The sequence below is a fragment of the Alligator mississippiensis genome, chromosome 2, assembly GCF_030867095.1.
Source record: "Alligator mississippiensis isolate rAllMis1 chromosome 2, rAllMis1, whole genome shotgun sequence".
Taxonomy (NCBI): Eukaryota; Metazoa; Chordata; order Crocodylia; family Alligatoridae; genus Alligator; species Alligator mississippiensis.
In genome coordinates, this window is record NC_081825.1 from 71105750 (window position 1) to 71127991 (window position 22242).

The 22242-nt window shown below is 45.4% G+C and overlaps 1 protein-coding gene across 2 annotated transcripts in view; it reads left to right on the forward strand.

Annotated features, from left to right (window-relative positions):
• The first annotated feature begins 575 nt into the window (after positions 1–575).
• The window catches only part of IRF2 (interferon regulatory factor 2), a 71350-nt gene continuing 49683 nt past the window's right edge, over positions 576–22242 (forward strand). Inside the window, exon 1 of one of the 2 annotated variants that reach the window (XM_006263872.4) lies at positions 576–803. The gene's annotated coding sequence lies outside the window, so the exon portion shown is untranslated. The remainder of the gene's footprint in view (positions 804–22242) is intronic. The other variant, XM_006263873.4, reaches the window with a different exon arrangement.

The following is a 22242-nucleotide window of genomic DNA, read 5'->3' on the forward strand; positions in this document are numbered from 1 at the left end:
TAGGGATTTGACAGCGGTGCTTTAGCACTAGCAGAAGGCTGTCATGTTATGCACTGCCTAAATCCGAGAGAGGTGCAGAAGCTTTCCTAAAGAGACTGTCTAAATCAGAGATGCATAAGCTTTCCAAAGCAGTGGCTTGCTTCACCAGACCCTGTGCCAGTTATGTATGTGCGCGGGGGGGCTGGACCTTGATCCCTGAGGTCCCTTCCAACCCTAGGCTTCCCTGGGAGGCTGTTGACACATCCTCGAGACATGGAGATTGGGACACTTAAAAAAAGCAAAACCGCAGAACCAGGCGTTCTTTGTCAGAGGATTAGAGAAGGAAAAAGAAAATAAAAAGGAGGAAAAAAGAGGCCAGGCTGTGGTCCAGCAGCTCCTCTGGTTTCTCTTGCCCTGGAACTGAAACCTCGCAGCCTGCCTGTGTGCGTCTCTGCCTCTCGCACACGGACACGCCGCTGCGGCTGCTGGAGGGAAGTGAAAATGAAATCGACTTTTCCGAGAAATGATGAAAGCGGCTCCGCCTGCCAATGAAAGGCTGCGGCAAACTTCCGCACCCCTTCCTCCGCCCCTCGCCCGCACAAACAGCCGGGAGGGGAGGGAAAGGGGGGGATTTCCAAGCCGCCGCTCCTCGCAGTTTCCTCTCCTTGTTTTGCTTTCGATCTGGCCCTTTCTCAGCCCAAGCGGCGAGGCAGGAACTTTTAGTTTTGCTCCTGCGATTATTCAGCGGGCGGTTTTCATTTCCACTTCGCCTCCCCTGGCAACGGCGGCACCTGGAGGGAACATTTAAATCCCGGCGCGCCGAGGTAATGTATTTTTTAAAAACCCGAACAAACAACAGCAAAGCCCGAGCAGAGCCCGGGCCCGGGGGGGAGGGGGGCACGGGGCCGCTGTCTCCCCTCCGCCCCCACAAACGCCAGGGCGCGGCGCGGGGGCAGCGCGGGCCGGGCCGGGCCGGGGGGGACGCGGCGGTGCCGCAGCGTGGGGGGGAGGCTGTGGCGCTGAGGCCGCCGCCTCCCGCCCTCCGGCCCGCCCGCCTGGCCTCCCCCCGCGGCGGCGGCCTAGCGGCGGCGGCGACAACCGGCCTGACTGCCTGCGCCCGGGCGGGGCCCGCTGTGTGGAGGGGGCTCCGTGACGCGAGCCCCGGCGCGCTCAGCCCCGCGGCCCGGAGACCAGGCCTGCCCGGGGCGCGGCCGGGTGCTCGGCCTTGCCCGCCGGGCCGGGCCGGGGCGGAGCCCCCTGGACACGGGCCCCTGCGGCGGGGCCGCCTCCGGCCTGCCTGCGACGGGGGCCAGGGCCAGGGCCGCGGGCACCAGCGCCGGGGGGCACTGCCTTCGCCTGCGAGCCCGGGGGAGAGGTGTGTGTGACCCCACCTCTCGTGTGTGTGTGTGTGTGTGTGTGTGTGAGACACACCACCTCTGTGTGAGCGTGTGTGAATCCGTGTGTGAGCCTGTGCACTTGTGCATGTGTGAGTTGTGAACCCATGTATGTCTGAGCCTGTGTGCGCGCGAGTGATCCCACCCCCCTTCCGGTCTGGAGCCAGCGAGCCTTGCCGTGCGGCGGCTGAGATGACCTTGTTTACATCCATGATTCTCACCCAGGGAGCCACATTCCCCCCTGGGGGATGCTGCACGGTGCAAGCCCTGTGAGGTGCATGCCCCAGATTCGCCCCATAAACACAAGAGGCGAGGACTTCCTAGGGCAGCATCCCTTATTGCACCAACTAGGATAGTGAGAGAAGCTTTCTAGTGTAAGACATCATGGCTCCAATGTCGCTCCTCATGGCTTCAATGTGGCTCTTATGACACCATCACCAGATAAACCCAGAGATGTTCATATAGGAGCCAGGAGTGTTAAAAGTATCCTGGCCTGTTGTGGTCTTTCTGAGTCTCTGCAACAGAAGAACATCTCTGTTAGTCTTCTGTAGTCAGAAATTGAGTGAAAGCTAAGAGCTGAGGTTGTCAGAGGGCTGCCTTGAGGCTGTCGAAGGGTGCTTTGAGTCTAGAAAGGGCAAGAATGACTGGTTTAGACCCTCAGAGGTATTTAGGTGCTGTTACCCTATGGTGCTTGAAACAGTTGTGGCAGATAGTTGGACCTTCAGTGCTGCCTGACAACATGTTTATAGAAGCAGTTCTAGAAATAAGATTTGTTTTACAGTGAGTGCTTTAGGATTGTGGCATAGATGGAGCAGTGATATACAGTCTCATGCTACTGAAGAAAAATGTCCTCCTGTGCAGCCTTCGACAACAGCCGATTAGCAGTCCAGTCCTGCACACCTCTAATACCTGCCCAGAGCCGTGACATCAGCAGGCACAATTTTACCTTCATGGATCCAGTTGCAGGCCTGGAGCTATAATGCATATTTTTATTTTTTTAAATCATTGCACCACTTGAACCTTGGTTTTTCAACTGGCATTGACATTTGAACTGTTCTTTACATGTGATGTTACAGGATCTGCTTTTTCCTTTCTGGTGCATACAGTGTTAATCCACACTCTGGATGGTAGTGTTAATCCACACTCTGGATGATCTTGTTCAGGGTCTGCTTTGTTAATGCTGTGTAGATGTACACCATCAGGGCAAGTGGCTGGTCCTGAACATTTTCACCCCCCCAAATTGTTTGTGAATGAAGTAGGAATTATAGCTGTGTGTAAATCCAGGCTCAAGTACCAAGGGCCTCTCTGCCCCCCTCACCCCATGAATACCGGGCACTTTGAATCCCTAGTGAAAGCAGTGAGTGTGAAGTTGCTCAGCATGCCAAAATTGGATCCTGAGGCCTGGATCCTCAGTGATATTTAGGAGCTTAAATTCCTTTGAAATTAGCTGGTGTTATGTACCTAGATAGCTTTGAGAATCTGTTCCTGAGTTGGTTTATTTTACCTTAGATGCTTTAATTTCTTTTACACAAGATTTCTGATATGTAAAATACATATATCATTATATTTAATAATATTGCATCTGAAATGAAATCCTACATTTTCACAGGGAGACAGCATTGTCAGTGACATGAATAATTCAATGAAAACACATTTGGTCTGTCTGAAGAAAACCGCAGACCAAGCTGTTCTAGTGCATTTATTCCTCTTTCCATATTTAATATTGAGAACATAGGACTAGAAGGGACCTCCAGAGTCCTGGAGTCAAGTCCCCTGTGATCCATTTGCAGTCACTCAGATAGAAGAGGCTTATTGATTTCAGGGTCAGAGTCTACCGCTTTCCTCCTGTTTAGTGAACACTTATAATTGTTAATGGTTATAAGTCTACTGGGTCAAAATTTTTATACTGCATTTTCTTGAACATAGTAAAAAATTTAAGCTAGATTAAATATTGTATGTTTGAGTTTAGTAAAAAAATATTTAAAATAAATCTCTCTAAGTTCTACATAGAATCCCTTTGGCAGAAAGTGAGCTAGTACTATAAGAAGAGAATTGACCACAGCAGAAACATTTAAATTTACCATAGCAGGAAAATGGTGATATGGTTATAAAAGTCACACATTTTACCTATAAAACAAATTATTTCTCTCTGAATCTGAATTTTTTCTATGCCTTGAAACATGGATAAGATTTCACTGTCCCTCTGCTTGACAATTTTGCATGCTCTCCTAGGGCATAGTAACCATATAAGTTTTCCCTCTCTGCGTAGTGATTAGTGAAAGATTATTTTTAGTCAGTCTTGTCAGATTATCATGCCTTTACACTGGTAAAATGCAGCAAAAGGTCAGGATTTTCAGTCTGAGAGCAAGATTTCTTGACATTAATATTCAGTTGTCTGGCCAATACAGTAGTTTGTATTGTGCACAGCACTTTATCTAGGTAACAAACTCTTTAACATAATAAGCTATTCTGTTTTTCTTTTTTCTCTGCCACTGTGCTTTTAGTTTGCAAACAGGTATATGCTCAGTTTTAAACTAGTGAAGCTTTCTGTGGAAGCCAATGAAACAAGCTATTCATGCACTGCAAGAAAAAATGTGTCAGGTGTTTCCAAGCTCCTAGCACTGGTCTTGAGCTATGTAGATCTAGTTTTAAAAAAAATTTTAAAGCATGGGGTTGTCTGTTTTGGTACAAAATGGGAAAATGCCACTTCTTTCAAAGTTCTGTTGTGGCTGTAGACTTCAGGACCAAAGAATGACTTAAGATAACCTGTATAATAATGAAGGTATATAAAGTATCTGTGGACGATTTATCCTGTAAACGCATGTTAACATGAGTTTGAGTCTGTACTTTCATACCTAAGGTTAAGCGCATATGTAAGCGGTTTAGGGCCTGAATTGTGTTAACAAAACCATCAGGTGACCAAGTATATGTAGGAATCCTATAAAGTTGCTGTGCACTGAATTGCGCTTAAATTAAAATCTCTCTTAGAAGAGGGATTGACTCTTAAAAAATATTGAAGCAAACTTTTGATGCGTGTTTGTATTGGTGTAAGTAGTTAACTGTTTACACACAGTAATTAAGGCTGCTTGTACATGCCATGGGGTTTTAATTTGGTTTAGTTCTCCCTAAATTGAAACGGTGGGTTTTTAAAAACACCGCTTCAATTTAGGGAGAATTAAACTGAACTAAACTCCTGTGGCATGTACACAAGGGTTGGGGGGCAGGGGGGCCTCTTTGGCTGGGGGGGTGTTGGGGGTTGGGGCGAGTTGCTGGCAGGTAGAGCAGTTCCTGAGCTGTGCAGGGCCCCCCCCAGGTGGCACCTACCCACTAGCACCCAGTCCACCAGGTGGTCTCGGGTGGGGGGGATGGGGACGCAGCAGCCGTGGAAGGAAGCACCAGGTCCCTGCACAACTCAGGCAGGCTCCAGGAAAGAGTGCGGGGTGGGAAAGATCAGGCTCTCCGCTTTTTTTTTTTTTTTTTTTTTTCAATTCAGTGGAGCCTGCCTGCATGGGCTGCCGCTGGGTCCCACAGCCCCTGTGCTGCATGGGGCCCAACAAGCTCTGTGCACGCCAGCTTCCAGCGCCCCATCACTGTTACGCTTCATTAGGTAGCAAACTAAAACACCTTGGAGGTGTTTTATCTTGCTACCTACCAAAGTAATTTAAAGCCTGAAAAAGAGAAGACTGAGCGGGGACTTGTTAGTAGGTTACCACTACATCAGGGAAGTACATCAGGGGCTCAGTGAACAAATGTTCACCAGGGTGCCCTTGGGGAGAGCCAGGAGTAATGGCCACAAACTCTTGGAAGACCGTTTCAGGCTCAACATTAGGAAAAACTTCTTCTCAGTTAGGGTGTTCAAACTGTGGAATAAGCTCGCTCCAGAGGTGGTGCAATTGCTTACCTTGGAAATCTTCAAGAGAAGACTGGGTAGTCATCTTGCTTTTCTGCCTGGTGCAAGGGACTGGACCCCCTGATCTTCTGAGGTCCCTTCCAGCCTTACAATCTATGAAAGCGGAATACACTGCTGAGCGTGCAAACCTCAACGCCATTAAAGTGGAATACGCCGCTGAATGTGCAAACAGCAACGCCATTAAAGTGGTGCAAAAGGGCATTCAAGCTGCTTTAAAGGCCAATTTTGTGGCATGAACAAAGGCCCTAATAATATATAGCACCCATAGCAGTTTCATTCCTGAAACTCAAAACATTTTTAAATGTTGTTGCCTATAACTTACATGCAGGACAGGACATTTTATTCTAGTCTTATGAATGAGTTAAAGGGAAAAATGGCAGAAGGCAAGCTAGATTTGCACCTTATGAACTAACTAAATCAGATCTAGATAGCATATGCTTTTGTGAGCCCAAGCTCACTTCATCAGATGCTATGAAAGGACAGACTTGCATGGCTTCACGAATGTCCTTTCACAGCATCTGATGAAGTGGGCTTGGGCTCACAAAAGCTTGTTATATGTGTCTGATTTAGTTTATAAGTTGCAAATCTATCCTGCCTTCTCTTATAGAAAAAAATTAAATATAGTGATATTCCACTTTGTGTAAAGTAGTCATTTACTGATCTTCTTTGTGTTTTGGGGGCAGATTGCAGAAAATTTACAGCACTCATTAGCATAAAGCAGACATTTTATGTTGGAACAGCTTGAACACACACATCCAAAAAAATCTCTTGAATGTGACATGTTGCTTCACACAATGTAGCACTACATAAAACTAAACCCTCACTCTATATAGCTGTAGCTTTCAGTTGATGCAGCACAAGAAACCTACTTTCCTAAGGCAGACAAAGTTTTTTGGGTAAATCTGATACCTTTTATTAGACCAACTCAAATAGTTGGAAAAATTCTTCTTAGCAAGCTTTTGCGTATAAATACCCTTCGCTTCCTAATGTACTTGAAAGAGGTATTTTGCCATAGGATATTGCCACTTTGTCATTGTTTCCTAGGGATAGATTTTAGGTTTTTAAATATTACCTCTGATTTTGAACTGTAGTTATACACTAGACTTCTGTTAACAACAACTTTGCTTCTGCTAGCAAATTAGAATGACAGGAGTCTTTAAAAATCCTATGCATATTAAAAATCACGGAGAACAAAAAGAGTATATGATTTCTTAGGAATTTCCAAGAAAACTCATTCACCTTGTGCAGTTCTGCTCTTTCGTATGTGAGCTGGGCTTTCCTTGATTTTAAAGGAGCCAAGATGGCAGATTTGACTATATGTAGATTTTCTGCATTCATTGTAGATATTAGAGACCAGCTGCTGATACCTGGATAAAGCCTTATTTCACCGATCATTCTGTATGGAAGAGGAAAATTTAGGTAGGCAACTCAGTTACAGGTTTGACATTGCAGCAAACTTGGCCTGTAATTCAGTGGGCTGGTGCATCTTACATTCAAGATCCATTAAATTTATAAGAAGGCATTTTTAATGCATTCATTTATGGTCACTAGAATCTTTTGAAAAGCAATGAAAGAAACATGGACCTAAATTAGATCCAAAATAAAACTTTTAAAAATAAGTTTTGAAAGAACCCTATGTCCAAGAAAAAGGTTTTCTCATCTAAAAATCCATTAAGAACAGATGTTTTAAAATCAATGAATGTTTCCCTGCAGTGTCTGAAATCCAAACATTGCAACATTTAAAACCTGAAAGCAAAACTGACTATAAAGAAAATAGAAACTTACTATAAATAAAAGTGAAACTAACTCCATTGGTTTTCATTTTCCAGCTGACAGAAATGAAAATGTAAACACAGAGCATAAATAAGAAAGTGAAGCAGGCTTAAAAAGTATTTAGTATTATGCTGGGTAAATCAGTTTTTGAATGCAGTGTTTGTGTGGTCCTGTCACCTGACGAAGTACATGAGCAACAAATAGAAGTTGTGTTACAAATATTTTGGGCAAGGTACATTTTGTCATGTTGCTGAGGGTATGTACTAGGCATGTATCCTTTACTCTTAGAGGTTACTTTTTTAAAAATGCTATGATAAATGTTTACAGTGAGTAAAAATGATTAGTCATAACAGCCTTATGAATGGAAACCATTTACCCGCTTGATTCAATTAAATTTTTTTCAAAATTCTTTATACATTGGGGATAGAATAGTTCATAGGATTGGTAGTACCATATAGAACTTTCCATCTGTGGGTCACCAGTTCATATCCAGGCCAGATTAGCAATAACCACATAATGTTAGCAGCCAATGTCTGTTTGGTTGGTGGTGTGAAGTTAAGTTTCACTCATTTCCCTGTAGACTAGTGTCCAACTGAATGTCCTACTGTCACTTTTTGGTCTAATTATCAGCATGCTAGTTTGCAGTCTCAACAAAAGGGCCAAGTACCAAATGAATATGGAATCAGAATTTTCTTCTCATCTCTTGAAAGGGACCTTCCTGATGTGTGTTGAAAAACCTTCGTCCAGTGTTAGGGAGAAGTTTGGACAGGCTCAGCCTCCATTGGAGCTGTTTTATGGAAAAAAGGGAAACATTTTCCTGGGATTTCACTTTGGTACCTTTAACAAACACTGAAGTATATAACACCTCACAGTTAAGTTCTGAGTGTCCCAAGAATATCCTGGGGATTGGATATTCATAAGAGTAGTTACTGAAATGTAGTCTTCTTAGACAGACCAGATTTAACCTGGTTGGATTACACATGAAAATGGGTTCTGTGTATTTCAATGGATATTTTCCACCTTGGCTGATGTCTGCTTGTGACTATTTTGGGGTAGAAGTATGGGTTGAGACTTGAGACTCTGTCCATTTCTTTCCGTCACAGAAGGATGTCACATTTACTCAAGAACCTAAATTAAAAAATGAAGAAGTCTTTCCCACATCCTTTAACAGCGGGAAGAGCTATTGTTGTAGCAAGGTTTACATCATATGATTTCAGTAAGGGATAATATTGAGTGTTTCATGTTCAGTACTTCCTTTAATGCGATTCTTTAACTAAACTTACAAAAGGAAACTGTTTTCCTTTTTTTGTTTCCCCCCATAATTCGAATTGACCAGTGTGTTTGTAATAATTAAACTAGTTAACCTATTTTTGGGGTACACATCTGCTTCTTTCATGGTACTATTTTTGCAATCATAAATAAGTACATGTGACAAACATTTTCAGTATGCAGTCTGGATGATTCAGAACATTGCAGGCCTCAGGTATAGTATGATGATTCTGTGTTGACCTTTAAATGCAGCATTCTAATTAAGAAGTAGAGGTAGAATCTAATAACTAAGAATTGCATGTTGTTATCTTTAAAAATGAAACTTATAGACGGGTCTCAGGGAAATTACAGTATCTTTCAGATGAAGTGAGGGAAACCCCAGTCTCATTAAATGACCACTATAGGTAGTGACAAGTATAGGTAGTCTAAATATAGGCATGTGTGTCACTTAGAACTCTGAATGCTGGGCTAACACACTGAAGTTGTTTTAACAAAAGTATAGGGGCAGGTTAGCTATTAACTTGAATGGCGGAAGCCGCCCATACTTGGACAATAAAATAAAAGCTTTAAGCAAATATTAAATTGTACTTTAGTATAGCACACAGTCTTTGCTCTGTGTTGCAGGGAACAATACATAAATCCACAAGTCCTAAGAATATCAGTGCAGGTCAACTGGATTACTGTATCACATTCAGCCCATAGCCACTGTTTCTTGAAACACATTCCACAGGCTACTTTCTTTGAAACTGGCTGTTTGCCTTCTTGAGTGTCTTCAGAAACCTGAGCATAAAAACCAGCTCTTTGCCTCCTTGAGTGTCTTCAGAAACCTGAGCATAGGCTTAGTTATTCTACCCTCCTCACACCCCCTCAGTACACCACTTTGAAGAGACTGAGATCATATGATAATTTTTTTAATCACTTTTTATTTTTTCTAGTGCAGTAAGCACTGACAGAGTTGGTGCTGCTAGACAGGATGTCAAGTTAGAGACTACTGTGGCTCTGAAATGTTTACAATCCTGCAGATAGTTGTAGATGCTGCTGACCTCAATAGGACTACCTATGCATAAAGCTAAGCCCATGCATTACTGTATTTACTTCCATATAAGACAAAGTTCTCTCTCTGGAAAAAAGCACCTCGTATTATAATTACATCCAAGAAAACATGATTAAATACATTGACTATCAAAACTGTTGCCAAAAGCAACATGCTTAGTAATGGAAACTAACCGTGAAGCTGATTAAATGCAACCAATGCTGAGCATGGCTATAAAACACATGGCCCACACTGGGCAAACATACCGATAGGAACCTACCACGAGGCAAGATTAGGCCAGCCTATCTGAATAAAATATATGGTAATACCCATTGCATGTAGTCCCCCTCAGCACCAACTTTTCAGGTCATGGTATATCAGTACACTGAATATGTTTTGACTTTTTCTTCACTCCCACAGCTGAGCAGCAACTTTCTTTCCCATTTCCAATAGTTCCTGTTTCTTCACCAACCTTAAATGCCTAGAAGCCATCACCAAATTGGGCCCCAAACAGTTCACCAGAATTCCTATGTTGCCCTCCCCTTTCTCAGCCTTGTGTATATGATTAATGTGGCCCTGCTCTCCATGAAGTGGAGTTGGACCAGGTTGCTCTGTGCCTCATCTGTATATAACATTTTGAGGTATCCCAGGCATGAGTTGGGGGCTAATTAGCACATGGATGCTTTGTGGAGGGGGTAACTGAAGTACACACACATGCTGAGCTCTGCGGTCACCGTGGCTTGAAATGCTGATTCTGCTGAGCCCCAGCCCAGTGAACTGTAGGGTGCATCGTGAGCCTTTTGGCTTTGGGCTAATCTGATGCATAGTTTGTAGTATATATTGCTTTTTGGTCTCTTGTGGGCCAAGATCATGTGTCATCACTGCACTGGTCTGTTGCCTTGATCAAGATGGATTTGAATAGCATTGTGTAATGGAAGGTGTATTCCTGTCCAATGCATTGCGGACAGGACACCTTATGAGAGTCTGTAATAGCCTCCCAGTGGGCAGCTCAGTGTGGGAGAATCTTGGCTACATGGCTACTTTATGGAAATAGGGGACTCCTCCCTAGCTTGCTTCTGTGGGTATTGGCTAAAGACAAGTGATACTCAGGGGCATCCAAACCCCAAGACCTCTAGGCTTGGGCCTGTGCATAGGATGCCTGCTAATGGATTTGAGAGTATCTAAAGCCCCTGGCTGAAAAGTCTGGGGTGGAGGGCACTTGCCGTTTTTAGTGCCACCTATGGTGTTTGAACAGTTGAGTTTTGCTCAATCGATTGGATTCGGAACTGATTTGGCTAATTTGACCTGGAATACAGCATCTCCCCGGGCCCCCCTCCCCCCCTCCCAAAAAAAAAGAAAGAAAAAAGTTTGTAGTATATATAAACAAATACAAATGTATTACTTAAAAGTGTGTTTATGGAGTACCTTTGCTAAAACTTGCAGCAGTTTCAAAAAATGTAAAATGCACCAATTCTGGATGAACTGTGTCTATGGGTACCTGTAGGAATTAGGCTATATGGTAAATTATGCTTATTTCAAGGTCAGTCTTTTCAAATTTGTCCCTTGCTTTCATGTGTTCCAGGAGAGCAGGGTCTGAGAGTAATGGGGAGGGAGGGGAGTACATGGCCCCTCAGCTTTATGTTTCCTGCTATAGTAGGGGGAGGTGGACAAATTCGAGGCAAACCTCCAGTAATTAGATTCTATACCTGGAAAATTAGAACAAATTTATACAATTTTCCATCTATAGAATCTAATTATTGGGGAGTTGTCTCATTCAGGGTCATTTTAGATTTGAGTAAATGTGGTATGTATTTCAGGGATGGAGCCTGAGAAGCCAGTCACAGAAAATGAAATGAATACTGCTGATAAATCTTACAGGCATTGCAGAAGAAACAATTCTTTAAGGAGATATGAGCTGTGACAGAACTCTTCATTTTGATCAGCCTGGGAAAATCCTTATGCAGCCATCATCAAGTACAGTTTGTGTAGAACATCTTGCTTCTTTAGGACTGTTGCTCCCTAGGGTTTGTTTATGCTTAAGAAATTGACTGGAATAGATTAACCCACCATAGCTATTCAAGAATAACTCGCAGGGCATGTTTACATGTGAATGTGCATGAATAAACTCTGGAGTTTATTGCTACAGGATGTGCATCTTCATGTGCTCATGGGACTGCAGCATGTTGAGCTGGGGTGGAGCAGCCCCAGCTGGCAGCGGATATAGTGGGGTCAGCCTGCCACCTTGGGGCTGCTTCTGCCCAGATCAGCATGCTGCAGAGGGGTTCACTGGGGCACAGGTGTGCTTCAGTGCAGGGCTAGCTGGCAGGCAGCCCCCTCACTGGAGCACTTTTGTGCCCCAGCCAGCTGGATTAGCATCTCCACATGCCCCGCGTAGACACCCCATTATTACAAGTACTGTCTTCTGTGGAGTAAATGAGTTTACTAATAGGGGTGTGCATGTAGGCACAAGACATTTACTGCATAATTAATTAGACTCCTCTGTAGTAAACGTCTTGTGTAGATACACCCCCAGAGTAGCATTCTGTTTCTCTATGGTCATTTAAGTGGCAAGTTTTTGGTCACCTATAGGGCATTTTTGGCACTTATGCACAAGTAACCATTCTAGTCCTGAATGCATAACCCTACGCTGATGGATGGTTACATATGCATGTACCTGGGTGCAGCTCTTGGAAATGAGAAGGGTGGCTGTTTCATGTTTAGCTCTAGTAGCTGAATGGTTAGGGCACCTAAGTGTGAAGCTAGAAATCCAGGTTCTAGGACTTCCTCTCCCAGAATGGCAGAGAAAGGACTACTTAATACAGGAATGGACAAAATATGCCCTGTGGCTGGATCTGGCCCACTGAGGGATTTTGTCTGACCAGTGGCAGGTTCCTTGGTTCCACCCAGGCCATAGCACATACAGTCAGTCCCCCCGCCCATGAACACACAGCAGGACTGGGGTGGAACAGCACCCAGACTTGCCTCCAACAGCCACCACTAGACCCAGTCCCACTAACTGAGCACCCCAGCCCATCCACCCCACACCCACCACCAGGGGCAGGGTCTGTGTGGGCAGGGCAGATAGGATGGGGCTGCAGGCAGGTGGGGAGCGGTGTTCAGCAGCGGGATGGGCGGGTGAGGCTGGGATCACTGGCTGGGATCTTGAGGTGGTGACAGCACAGGGTTGGGGCCAGGGCAGAACTGTGATCCTCTCCCTACACACCCCTGCGACGGACATGGGTTCTGCGGGCAGGGGCACAGGGGGAGCAGATCATGGCTCCACCCCAGCCCTGGCCCCATGCTGTCACTACCCCAAGATGTTGGACCCAGTCCCAGATGCAGCCCCATTCCATCCACCTGGCCATGCACCCTGCCTATGAAGGTCCTGGCAGGGCCCTAACCCCATGCTGTCACTGCCCCATAATCCTGGCCCTGCCTGCCCACCCTGCTTCTGAATACTGTTCCCCTGGATCCGAGTCCCATCCTGACTGAGTGCAGAGTAGAGCCGTGATCCCCTGCCCATATGCAACAGGTGCCAGTTCTCTGGGCAGGGGCATGTGGGGAGTAGGTCATGGCTCTGCCCTGGGACCTGGCCCTGTGCTGTCACTGCCCTGTGATCCCAGGGTCTCCATGGAGACAGTCTGGGACCCGCTAGAACAGGGCGCACAGCCAGGTGGATGGGATGGGGCTGCTTAGGGAGTTTTGGTGAGCTTCTGTGCAGGGGTGAAGGGTGCTGACCCGGCCTGTGACAGCTCACCAAAATTCTCTACGTGGCCCATGGGCCCAAATAATTGCCCACCCCTGACCTAAAGTGTTACTTATGGTCTGGTGGCTAGAGCACTAGGCTAGGAAGTCAGAGAAATTTAGGTTCAAAATCCTTCTGGGCAACGAGTGGCTAAAATCTGGGTTTCCAACTTCCCAGGCAAGTGCCCTGACTAGTCAGCTAATGGGGCTAAAACATGAGGGCTATCCTCCTCCTCAGTTATAGCAAAAGTTACTTTGCTGTAACCGTCCCCAGGGATTGCTCCACGTAGGTTTGCCCTTACTTTAGCTGATCTAGATATCAGAAGCACGGCTTTGGATTTCAAGGATCATGACCTTTTCTTACAGGTAGTCCCCCAGAATAATTGATTAGACGTCCCAAATATTAGATGCTCACCTCATGATGCAACTCCCCTGAGAAATCGGTGTTGTATTTGAGGTATGTTTCAAACAGGGTTGTGGGAGAAGACTGAAGACTTTTTCTCTGCTTTTGTTTGGTGACCATCAATGTATTGGGAGTCTGCTGCCAATGAAGCCATGGAGTCCCTGCCTTAATTCATGACAAGACTTTCAAGAAAAAATGTAATGAGAAAACAGTACCCTGTCTAAAGTTAAAAAAAAAAAAAAGTGGGGCATTACTCTGAAGGAGTGATAAATATTTTTAAAATGGGGGTGGAATCAGGGAAGGTCTGCCATGGATATCAAATAGGCATGGGTCTCTGGAAGTTGTTTACAAAAATAACTCTGTTTTAGGTAAACAGTGCCTTCAGGCTGTGCACTCTCAAATTCACCTGTGGGTCTTAATTCTCTGTTTTTAAGCTTTGTTCTATTTCAGAAATTTGTCCAGAGACAGTGTGTTGTGCAAGTTGTTCTTTAACACCCACTGTCAAATTCTTAAGTATCTTGCTTATGCACCTTTCTAACCAAGAGCTTCTCTAATACCACACTAGTATTCTTGCAAATGGTCTGATTCTTAAAGTAAAGTAAAATCTCCAATTGATTGGAATGGCCTTGAAGACCTAATCAGACTCCTAGTGAGGTCAATGGCAAAATTCTCACAGATTCTACTGAGAGCAAGAGCAGGAGCAGACTCAATTTGACTGATTCTGCGCACATGTGGTTGCATAGAATTGAACTAGAAGGATTAAGTAATAAATATGAAAGGCCAATTTCTAATATGTCTGAGATAAGGGAGTTGGCAGCGGCAATCCCTCATGGTTGAGGATGATCAAAAAAGCTATGGGTATTGGTACTGGTTGTTGTAGTAGATAGATGAGGGAGTACACACATAGGAAAGAAAGAAGCCTGACTGATGTCAGCAAAAATTTGTTCGTAGCATTCATCTCATGGTTCCTTCTTTCTGAAGCTATTTCTGTGCTGAGTAAAGATAGTAGTAACCCACCTACAGAGAGGAATTGAAAAGTCAGAGATTTTACTCCTAACTGAACCAACTCTTTCCCTTGGTTTCTCAATGCCATGGATGGGGAAGGCTTTCACATATATTTACTTAGTAGAAAATAACATAAACCTACTTAAATAGTGAATCCAGGCAAGAATTGGGATCAAAACTTTTCAGAACCTTCTTTGTGTCTAATATGGACAAGCCTTCCTATGGGCTATCTCTGAGTTTCAGTCAAAAAGAAGGGATCAAGGGCCTGTTTATCCTATGAATCCATTCTTCCAAAGCTATACATTTATGGGCTACAATAATGATGTTCAGCTATGGTTGAAGGCTGATGAAAGAGACTAGGAGCTGATGAGACAACATACAAAAGCTATGTACAGGAGGTCCAGTCCAGGAAAACATTTTGGTTTAACCTTAAGCATGTGCTTAAGTATTTTGCTGTATTGTAGCCAGGGTGAGGGGATGGTTAGCGGAGTTGTTAGGCTGGGGTGGTTCTTTTTGTCAGACTAGTACAACTGTGGAATAGATCTGGAGATTTGGAGCTGTTGTCCACATTTGGGGGTTGTATTCACTAGTGAATGAGGTAGCGGAGTTCGCAAATCCCCTTTGCACCACTCTCTGGACTTTGTGGCAGTGGAATGTTATTTCAGGTGACTGCTTTCCAGTTTCATAGTGGAAGACTGTTGTACCTATCACAATGTACCGTGGTGTTGATTTTATTCCCTGAAAGGGTTAACTAATTTCATTTCTCTGTTTTTACAGTTTAATTCCTTTCATTTTCCATTAAGACTTGTAACGCAAAACAGGCAGTGACAGGTAAGAGACACAATACTGTGCAAAGATTAGGAGTGAAATCCAGGTTCTACTGAAGTCACTAGTGTCATGACCCAAAGGTCTGATTTTGTGTGTGCTTCGGCACTAGAATTATCCCCGTGGGATTACAGCTTCATTGCACGGTGGAGTTTTGCTGCACAGAGAACCCGCGTGCAAAGGAGAGAGTTCCCGCCAATTTGCAGCTGTCTTTGCAGGGTGCATTTCCCTTTGCAGCACAGAAATGCACAGTGCAAAGAGTTCCCGCTCTTCAAATGCAAATTTGTATCCCGCTATTGGCTAGTGCTAAATTATTCCCACGTGGCGGCTAGCGAGTGGCCTGCTAGCTGTATAAGAGGCTTGAGCGGTTTCCGCCCAAGCCGAAGAGGACTTCACATCTATCTTGTGGGGACTCTGGGTGCGCAGCAAGGTAACAGAAACCCTGTGTGTTATTCAGAGGAGTTTGGCGGCCTGATCCACCACCCACCTCTTCCCGTCTTCGAGCGGTAACCTTTCATAAGACGTATCGACGAGTTTTGAGGCACGCTTGTCCTGGACATCCGGAGTTCTGTTTGCGTGGAGCCTAGCAAACTCCACGTGATTGTTCGTGTTGTTTTGTGTTTGTAACCGCAACTCAAGCAAGTTTTCAGCCTGCACCGCGACCATCTCGGTGTAAGTAAACAATCTTAAAATCAACCATTAAGCGTTTGTGCCTAATTCTAGCTCAGCGCCCGCCCTCTCCGACCCGGCGTGCCCGGGCTGCCGGTCACAGCCCGCGTGCAGCACGACCAGGGCCGCGGGTTCGCACCCGGCCCGCACAACTAGGAGATTTGTCAGGATTTTACTCTACTAGTTTAATCAGTTACAATATATTTGAGCAGATGTGAATTGGTGTAGCTCCATAGAAGTAAATGGAGTTCTGGATCCCCAGCTTAGGTTCTGCTTAATTTATCCTTATCAGAAGTGTTTCTGTACCATATGGTCTAATGCAAATGAGATTATTTTCTTTGATATTGGTAGAGGATGGCATACTCTGTGTATAGGAAAATTGCTAAATTTGGTTGTAGAGAATGAGCCTGATATTTCTGCTGAATTAAAATAGGGTTCTTCAAGACAATTCTAAGCTGTGAGTTCAAAGGCTATTTTTAATAATATTTTACAGAAACTGGTGTAAAATAACAACTGTTTTTGCTGCTGAGAGAAAATAAGCCTGTGCACGGAAATCAAAAGAGAGAGTGTTTTGATGTGTAATATTTGTATCTGAGCCAGGGAGTGTTAACACTCTTTGGGTGGAGCAGGAATGCTATAGGGCTTATGAAACGGTCTCTCTATGTAGTATGGTTCTTGGTTGCTATTGTACAGTTTCCAAAGCATATTTTTCAGGCAGCCTGTAATGTATGTTTCAGTGTACAATTAGATTATTTGCTGCTTTTCTTTACCTTTTTGTGATGGAGTTGGAGTGTTTGTTTTCTCCCAAAGAAGAAACTTGGGGCAAACCTGTCTTTGCATTTTGTGTGAGAGAGAGAGCGCATATAAGGAAGACTGTGTTCCTTCATAAGTTTTGCATTTCCAGCTTTTATAGCTTTAAGAGGCTTAATTCCATTACTGTACTCTCCCTGAAGCTTTTCATTGCTTCCCCTGATCAATCACAAACCCTGTTAGCAATACTTCTGGCTGCATTTTGTTTCAGGCTGAGGGAGTGGGGGCAGGAGGGCGATATTTTATTGGGATTTCATAAATCCATTTTCTTATCTGAGGTCCACATTATATCTAACCCTGTCATGCCCATGCAGATATTATAAGGAATCTGCTTTCCTGACTGCATAGTTGCATTATAGCTACCAGAACCTTTTGTTCTTATCTTTTGTAACAGACATGTCCTTTGCTGCTTGCCCCCTGCAAGTGATATGGATGATACCTGTTGAAGGAAGTCGCAGCTTGGTCTGAGCTGCACTGAATTGCTTTTGCTAGTGATGCAGAGGGAGGATAAGAAGTTCTCTTATTTTTGCTTCCACAGTAGCCCTAACAAGTAAAAAGGCCCCCAAAAATGTATTTGTAACATGCAGAGATGATCTGAGCAGGGGCAAATCAGCATGTGTAGGGCCCTACCCCTGGACATGAGGAAGCCAGCGGCAGATTCGGTGGCAGAGGGTGGTGAGCGGCTGGACATGAAGCTGGTGGCAGCGTGGAGTCACTGCATTGCTCTGCCTGGCTCCATGGGGCCCAGGGAAGTCGCCCCAATTCACCCCCCCTCCCCACCCAGTGATGGCCCTGGTAACATGTCAGCAAGGAATTGTGCTTTAAATAGTAAAGGACACAAAGTAAAGTTTGAATTAAAAAGCAACTAAAGATCTACTGTGCTACTCCCTGCCCCCCTTGCAGGTCAGTCTGTGGGGAGGGAAGAGAGGTCAGATCTAGGCAGAGAGAGAAAAAATTATTGGGAGGTGTGCCGCCCCCCCCCCCCGCAAGTAAGTCTGTGGGGGAGGGGAGGGGAGGGGAGGGGCAGGGCAGGTCAAGGCCCCAGTGGTGAGGGAATGGCATGGGGGGGGAGGGAGGGAGAGGGGCACGGATAGGAGCAGGGGCTGGAGGGAGTGGGGGACAAGCAACAGAGGGCAGGGCAGATAGGATGGGGCCCACTCCCCCCAGCACCCACTCCTACCTGTGCCTCGCTCCCTTCCTCACCACTGGGGCCTCAATCTGCCCCCACCCCACAGTGGTGAGAGAAGGAGCAGGGGCAGGACCTGCACAGATGGGGCGCAGGACGGATCCATGAGTGGCTTATCTAGAGGGTGTGAGGAGGGGGGCATGCAGCCCAGGAGGGCATGGGGGGCAGTGGCAACACTGGAAACAGGACTACAGGGGGGCTGCAGGCACCCAAAAATTCACCATAGCCTGCCCAACCCCCCCTCCCAGTGCTGCCACTGCCCAGCCTGAGCTGCCCCACTCCAGTTCTGCCTCCATCCCCAGCACAGTGAAGCTGACACAGGCTGTTCCCAGCTTGGCACTGGCAGCTCAAAGCAATAAAGCAGCAGTGGGACAGTGGCAGTGCTTGGCAGTGATGTCTTTTGTCCAGCACACAGCACAGCCGTGGCCCATGGTACAAACAGGCCCTAGCTTGCAGCGCAACTTGGGTGAAGCCCCTGGGAAGAGCCTGGCACCACCCCAGCCCACAGTGGCAGCTGGCTGGGCTGGCATGCAGATCTGGGGGCATACCCCTCCCCATGCTATCCCAGGCTGCATACCCCCACTCCCCGTGCCCCCTGGACAAGTTGCTCACCGCTTTGTCCCATGCCCTGTCCGTGCAGGGCCTGTCCCTGCTCCAGCACCACTCCCTCTCACAGCTGCTGCAACCTCCATTGGTGCCCAGCATTTGGGGGGGGGGGGGCATGTACCCCTCAAAATACCTGCGCAGCAGAGGTGGCTCCTGCTGCAGGCTGGGCTTTGCACCCCAAGCCCCACTGCAGCTGGCCTGGGAGCAGCTTGACGCTACGTGCCTCCTGCCACTGGGGTGAGCCTCGTCACCTGCCTGCCTGGCAGCGGGATTGCACATGGCATCAGGCCGCTCCCAAGTCAGCTGCAGTGGAGCTCCAGGTGCAAAGCCCAGCTTCCAGCAGCAGCTGCCCTGCCCTGCCCTGCACACAGATGGGGGTGGGGGGGAGGCATGTGCCCTCTGGGGCCTATGCTGGGGTGCATGTAGTGGTGGGAGCCCCCCCCACCCCCCACGCACCTGGATGGGTCATCGGGGCTTGCATCCTCCCTTGGCCCGGCCCAGCCAGTATCCCACTCACCCAGTGGCAGGGGGCACGGAAGGGGATTGTCCCACTCACCTGGCTAGGCCTGGCAGCAGGGGGCATGGCTCAACCCAGCCATGTGGGTCCTGCCGATCCTACCTCCCAGATTGTGTCCTGTCCCGGCTGCTCCCCACGTGTGTCTCACTGCTGATTGTGGAGCCTCTGACAGTCAGTCTTAGTCTGCTGGGACTAGCCTCCCCAGACTCAGATCAGCTGTCAGGGGCTCCCTGATTGACCACTGCTCTATCAGGAATTGGTAGATAGCTTCTGCCTGCCTAACAACCTGATAGTAAAGACTTTTGCAGTTGGTTGTTTGCTTTCCTGCATCTTATCTCCAGTATGATGGACTGAGGCACTTCAGACAACTTTATTAGAAAAACTAACCTTTGCAGTACTGAGTAAGTGTACCCACACATGTTTCTAATTTACACTGCTGCACCTCTATACCCCATGCTGCCAGGGAACAAGCTGGATTTTCTTTTAATTTGATCCTGTAACATAGCCTACTTGCCTGTGATGTAGACTTGTGTATAACATTGTATATTTTCATAGGTTTATTTAGCCAAAAGTATGTAACTTTGATTACTGTCTTAGAGAGAAGATGCAATTTCTCTTTTCTTTAGTAAACAAGATATACCTAAAAGGTCTTTTGGGAAATTTTTAAGGGCAGAAAGATTCACACGTCTAGTTAAGTGCAGCTGAATTTAGTGAAGTCAAATGGCAATATATGTTGTGGTTAAAAATGACTGATTTATATTTTTAAAGTACAGTAGAGTCAGTTATCTGGAAAGTCAACTAACTGGAAGGTTTTGTATTAACCGTAAGCCTGCATTTGGGTTTTGCTTGTCAGTGAAACAACTGTGCATTGTTTGTTTACTAGTGCTTTGAGATTTTAAAATGTTATGTGGTACCATAGGTTTATCTCTTGTTGCTTTTTAATTGTTGTACACTACAATAATTAAAGTATAGTTTTCAGCAGTTCATACTGTGGTGTTTGATTATCCAGAATGATAGTGGCATTATTTATTCTGGATAAATAACATCCTGCTGTTACTCCATTCCAAGTCATGTTAATGGGTTATGTCACTTGAAAAATCTGAATTTTCTGGACCAAAAGATGTTTTGAAAGTGTCTGCAAAAACAATATTTGTGTTTGCAGGGGCAGAAAGTGAAGTGAGGCCATAATCTTAGGATCTGATCCTGGAAAAGTTTTACATGTGCTAAACATGCTGTTGACCTCGCCTGTGACTGCACCCACAGTATATAAATTTAAGCTTGTGTGTAAATCTCTGCAAGAAAGGGACCTACTCAATAACCCGTCACAAGGATGTATGTTTCCATATCTTGGCTGCATCAAATCTGATCATGGGGCAGAACTTTCATCCAAGGGTTGCTTCTTAAAGTATCACTATTCCTTTATATCCTGGAACATTTCTGGCACATGGACAAAACAAGCCCAAGTTCCCTGAATCTAAAATTAGGGCATGGACTCATCTCGGCCTTTCTATTTTGCTGGTTAATTAAGTTTTTAAATGCATTTAACCCTTTCAGTGACTTTAGTTCATTCCTGTAAGTATGGCATCTGAGAAAATGGACAAATATTTTTCTTGCAAAGCTCTCTCCTTAACTCCTGAAGAGGATTTTTTTTCACAGCTGTGAAGGAGAAGCTGTGACGTATTATTTGTGTCCCCCTCTACACCTTTTCCAAACTTCCTCCTCAGAAGTACTTGCACCATCTTTTTGGTTGCAATGAACTTTTTAGTCGGCTGCTTTTCAAGGAAAAGAGGAGTTGGGAAATTTGCAGATTTTTTTTTTTTTTTTTACCTTCAGAGAAAGACAGAAACAAATAAGTTCATGGAGGAGCAGAAAAGAGAAGCTGTATACCTAGCATCTTTGGTTACAGTTGCATTTCCAGATGCGGACAAATAAAAAATGAAACTGATGGCAATGGAAAATCTTGTATTGTTCAGATATAATGTGTCCTGCATTAGTTTCACTTTCTTTCTATGTCTGGTGTAATTCTAGCGAGATCTTCATTGCTAGAGGTTATACTTTTTCAGTTAAACTAGTGTTACTGAATATGTGCTGGTCAGCACATTGAACTCTGAAATTTCCATCTGTATTTTAATGTAGAGTGGAGCAAAACCAACCTGGTTTTGCTGCTGCCATGTGTGCCAGGAGTACTGGGCCATCCATTCCTCTCTCCATTCTATGCCAGAATGCATACATCTCCTGTTTCTCTCCCCACAGACAGATATGTAGTCAAGCTGAGTGGATAGCCTGTCAAGCTCAGCCATTCTTTTTTAAACAAGGAGGTTAAGTGTCTTAATCTTATTAACATCTATAAAATGTATTTTGGTCTTCACCACTGAGAAAATGCAAAGGGAAAGGCCAGCCTATCTCTGTGTCCCTTTAGGATAGAAGTGCATAGCAGAATGAGAGACGAGATTGGGAACAATTTTATTTTCAGGTTTAATACTCTTAGACAGTAGCTGGCAATATCTCAGAGCTGTGGGTTGAAATGATCCAGCTCAGGTCTGAAGGAGGTCGATTTTTCTGACCTGACTGCCACCACCACTGCTTTTACCTGTTCCCTGGTTGCAGCACAGGCGCAGCTCTCTACCATCTGGCCTTGGTGCAGATCTTTTTTGCTTGGCTTTGCTCTGGGCAAAGCCCCCTGCTGCTGGAATTCTGTCAAAGCCTCACTGGCTCAGTGGACTAGATCCAGTGGTTCTGTGGGCTGCATCTGGCTGACAGGCTGTATGTTGCCCAACCCTGTACTATAAGAAGATGTAGTTAAAAATGAAGGGGGGTTTTTTGTTTGTTTGTTAGCCAGCCTCACCAAAATTTAACAAGGGCAAGTGCTCCTGTAAAATTGGTGATGTGTTTTAGTATAAAGGTCCTTTCATTAATATCTGAACAACCCCTTTGTACTCAGGTTACAATATTCCTAGTTGACTTTTGTCTGTTAGAGGTTGTCAGCATTGCACCCTTGACCCCTCCCATAGATATGAGCCAGGTAGAGCAAACACAATTTTTTCAGTGCCATTCCAGAAAGATTGGTGTTGACACAGGCATCCCTATCCTGCTGCAGTGGGATGCCAGAAGTCAATGTA